Source organism: Gossypium raimondii, chromosome 3 (genome assembly GCF_025698545.1).
Source record: "Gossypium raimondii isolate GPD5lz chromosome 3, ASM2569854v1, whole genome shotgun sequence".
NCBI classification, from domain to species: Eukaryota; Viridiplantae; Streptophyta; class Magnoliopsida; order Malvales; family Malvaceae; genus Gossypium; species Gossypium raimondii.
In genome coordinates, this window is record NC_068567.1 from 41,191,247 (window position 1) to 41,196,082 (window position 4,836).

A 4,836-nucleotide genomic window follows, 5' to 3' on the forward strand; every position below is an offset into this window, starting at 1 on the left:
CTATTGACACTAAGTTGTGTTTACAAATAGATGTGTGTTTTATACCCGTACAGTGTGTTAGGATGGTCGAAGATGGTGTGTAGCGATTTGGGGTAGGTTCTACTCTGCTATAAATTTGTTTATGATAAATCTATCTGATATGCATTAACTGTTTAAAGTAATTTGTTATACACTGAGTTCGAAAACTCATTTTTTGTCTAATTGATTTTCTCAAGTAATCCTCAGACTTAGGAAGGTCGGTGCGACGGGAGCTCGGATATAAAATCAATTCATTTAATTAGTTTATTTTCATTATTATCCTATTTCGGGGTTAAAGTGTTTATTTTTTAAAATTTTGGACTTTTGGGACTGTTTGGGTTTTCGAACTTATTTTTGGTTTACGCGTGACAGTTTATTAAACACATTTTCTGAAAAAAAAAACAGTTTTCCCGTAAATCAATCAGTTTTGAAACAACAAATCGGGTTTTCTAAAAGAATGACAACCTAAATGATTCCGCTGCAAAGTAACTAATTTCTAGTAAGCGTAATTGTACATGGTTCCAACTAAATAACTAATTAAAAATGTTTTCTACTAAATTGGAGTTTTTAAGTAACAGAAAATGCAGTGTTTTTCAATGTTTCCGAAAAGATAAATTTTCAACCATTTTACGTAGTCACTGCAGATTTGGCCCAACATCTAGGCCGAGTTTGGGGTGTTATAGTTTTAGTCATTGAGAGTGTAGAGCTCATTTAAAGAATACGTGAAACAATGTAATTTCAAGAGGGCAAGAATGTTGTAGGTAAGATAGATAAGGTGGTCGTGGGGGATTGGTTAGGAGGTTGAGGGAACAGGCTCGGGAAACTTTGTTGAAGCTGGACTGTCATAAGTCACGACTAGTGAGGTCTTCAAGTGAGGCGAGCTTGTGGACTAGGTCAGGTTATTGAGAGATCCAAATTGGTTCGTTAAAGTGGTGATAGATAATGAGAGTTTGTAATTGTGGGGTGAGAATAAGCGAATCAAGTGTTATTTTGGTTTAAGCTTTCGCCTTTTCTTTTTTCATAAACATAAAAAAATTTTAACAAATGGAAAGCATAAAAAAACTACATTAAAAAAATGGAGAAATGGAGAAAACAAAGGGAGAAGTAGAAGAGAATGGAAAAGAAAGAAAAAAAAAAGAAAGTTAAAAGAACATAAAAAAAATTAAATTACTCAAAACAAAAAAATTTGGGAACTAATTGTATAATTTAACCTAAAATTTTTGTTTGAAATGATAATTTAACGTGCCACGTCAACTAACCATTACACCACTAACGACAATTAATGGCTGAGTAACTAAAATGTTATACCACAATAATGTAAGTGACTAAAACGCAACATTTCAAACATAAATAACTAAAATGTAATTTGAAATAAATAAAAGTAACTATTTTAATATTTACACAATAATATAACATACCGTGATAATCCTACATTCTCGTAATCATAGAATGTTATATTTTTTTAAACCTAATATTCCATATGAATTACTAATCTCCTGTTCAGCAGAAGTGACCAAGGCTTTTCAATTTTTAACATTCCTTTTTCACGAAATTTGAAAAATCTTGCGATTTTGTTTTTATATTGAAGCTTAAAACCCATATTCGACTTGTAATGACCCAATATTGCCCGGCCCAATATGGGTAATAAAAACAAAAATAAACATATTAAATGTCCAAAATGTACATATTACAGTGACCCAAAACCGTTTACAATAACCCACTAAAACCCAAGCCCAAACCCGAATACATACGGCCCAACACCAAAAAGAAAAGAAACCTAGGCATTCAGCCCTAGCACGAGTGCCGCAACGGCTTCCAGTGCCGTTCTACCCACGCCTCCACGCACTACGCCGTGCCACCTCACCGTACGGCCTCGGACCTGCAACAACCTGCAGCAAACGCAACAAACAAGCAGAGGCAGACCAAACAACAGAAAGAATAGCAAGAAAGGATAGATTTTTCTGTAATTTTTCCTCTTATTTTATTTTGTTGTTTCTCGGCCATAAAAAGGCCATTTTTCAGCATCTGTAAGCAGGACACACACATATTGTATGAAACCCACAAAAAAAATCAATACAAAGAAACGCAAAAATTTTTCAAAAAGCGAAAAAAGGATAGCATAGGTGATTCTCTGATTTTTTATCTTTTTTTTGTTCTTCTTCTTTTTTTCATTTTCGGTTTGCTTCGATTTTTTTACTTTAAAAAATTTTAAAAGGAGAGGAAGAAGGAGACCCTTACCTTCGCAAAGGCGCACCAGCGGAGCTCCGTTCACTCCGTCCGAAATCGGAGATGAATGGGGATTTCGAGATTGCGGCGCAGAGTTGAGAGGGGAGGGCTTAGGCTTTTCATTCAAATGGCAGATTAGGTTAGTTTAGGTTTTTTTATTTTAGGCAGATTATTAAAACGGCGTCGTATTACTCAGTGACCCGCGCTTGACCCGACCCGTTCTGTGGGGGATCCGCGCGTTGTTGGTTAAATGGGTTATTTGTCCCTCTAGTCCCTCGGCATTGGAGGTGGGTTCCAATTTGCTCCGTGTCGTGGTGCTGCGTTTTGGGGAAGCGGGATATTTCCCAATCAGGCCCCCCATGTAATGCGCGCGTTGCAGCATGGTCGCTCATCTTTCCTTAATCTTAGTTGTTCCCTGTTAATTCGATTTTGTTTGTGATTTAATCCTTTTTTGTCATTTAGTTTTTTTTATTATTTAAGAAATCTATTATCATTTTATTATTATACTTATTCATATTATTGTATTTTTTTATATATTTGTTTTATATATGTAATCAACTTTATATTTTATAGAAAGGTAATTTCTAATAAAAAACTTTATACTAATATATATATGTATATAATATTTTTCTTATTATACGTACATATATAGTAATATATTATTTTTCAAATGATATTTTTATGAATGGAAACTTTATTCTTTTTAAATTTGTTATCTTATTCTATTCATCTAACTCTTATATATTATTATTATGTATATACTATTATTTATACTAGATTTTAATTATGAAAATCAAAACGTAGGTATTACTTTTAAGTTATTCATTTTATTTCATTTTATTTTTTTTTTATATATATATATATATATATATATATCTTACATTAAAATTCATTCAAACCTTTTATTTGTTTTCTTAGTTCCATTACCAAATTGTATCAAATATTTGTACTATTTATTATTTTTGTCTTTTGTTATTTTAAATTGATTATGAATTTGTGGGATGCTTAATTTTAATATGGATGTTTGTAATATGATCAAAGTCAATATTTGTATTTTCCTATTATTGGTTTAATTGTTGTTTAGCTTAAGTTTAAATTTTATTTATCCTTTACATTAATCTATCGTCATTTAATCATGTTCCTTTGTAAGAGTCGAATTTTATTAAAGCTTCATAATTGCGTTATTTCATATTTTTTAAAGAGGCTTGGTGTTCATAGGTTCTCGAGAGAATCGTGCTCTAACTTACCGAGCTTCGATTCTTCTTGATGAATTTAGATAATCAAGCGCTCATTTTATTAAAGCCATTCAATTATTAAAATAAAATTCTTAAGATTTCAAAATGTTAGATCCTAACTTATCGGATACGATATTTCGTTATCTCAATTTCGAAATAAAGGCAATATTTGTTGTTTAAGAATTTCGAGAGATCAAACCCTAACTTATTGGGTTCGAATTTCTCGATTGACGTAAATAATCAAATATCCTTCTTAAATCACATGATTTCCTAAAAAAGAACAAATCAAATTTCGAAAATTAAATGTTCGCACCCTAACTCACTAAGTGTGACAATTTATCTCTTCGAAATGAATGCGTCTTACCATTAAATTTTTCTCACCAAGGGATCGTATCTTATAATTGTAGAAGCCCAAATTTGCCCAGGGCCCATACCAGCAAAACCCAAAACAAAATAGCAGACCCAAAATTAAAACAAACTTAACCCAAACCCTCAGCCCAATTACAAAAAAACTAAACCCTAGCCCAACTAAAACTAAAAATTATCAGCCAAAGAAAACCCTAGCCTCTATCGCCCATGTGCGCGCTCGGCCCTCTCGCCACCCTAGGCCGCCGTTAAATCACGCCCCATCGCCACACCTACACACGCAAAAAGACGAAACAAGCAAATACACAGAGGACAATGGCAAAGATTGGATTTTATCTTATTTTTCTTTCGGGTATAAAACTAATTTGAAAACAGTTGTGGGGTTTTTTTCATCACCTGAATCGGAGGTTTTTCTTTTTCTTCTTTTTGTAACATTTCCACAACAGATTAATAAGAAAAAAGGCAGATCAAAGTTTAAAAAAAAAACTAAAAGGTTGACTCCAGTTCTGTTCTTGTGTTCTTATTTATTTTACTTTAATTTTTTTATTTTTATTTGTTGTTTATTTACTGTAATCTTTCAACAAAAACGAAACTAAAAAGAAAGGAGAAAGTACTGGATCGCTTCAAGGGCGGCGTGAACCCCGCCGCCGCCATCATGAGTCGGCGAGGAGGCGTTCTTCCTTTTTCCTCTTGGTCATGCATTGAGAAGGCCTAGCCTTCAGGGACGCCGCAAAAGGGAGGCCGAGAGGCCCTTCTCGCGCAACTCTGGCCACTGGCCATGGAGGCGGCGACGGTGGCCTGAACTTAAGGGCCGAAAGTGAGGAAGAAAGGAGAAGGGGAGAGAACTGAGCTCTCTGTTTCTTTTTTTAAAAATAGAATGAAAGTATTTTATTTTTTTTCCTTTTTTTTCTCTTTATTTTCTGCTATTTATACAGGCCACCATACGGCGCCATTTTGGGCCTGAGTATTATGACCAAACGACATTGTTTAG

The 4,836-nt window shown here is 33.7% G+C and overlaps 1 long non-coding RNA gene across 1 annotated transcript; it reads right to left on the reverse strand.

Annotated features, from left to right (window-relative positions):
- Positions 1-1,660: 1,660 nt before the first annotated feature.
- Positions 1,661-2,504, reverse strand: LOC105794294 (uncharacterized). Its single transcript, XR_001133847.2, has 2 exons — positions 2,257-2,504; positions 1,661-1,907 (listed from the first exon to the last, which is right to left on the reverse strand). It is a non-coding gene; the product is annotated as an uncharacterized LOC105794294 (long non-coding RNA).
- Positions 2,505-4,836: the final 2,332 nt, after the last annotated feature.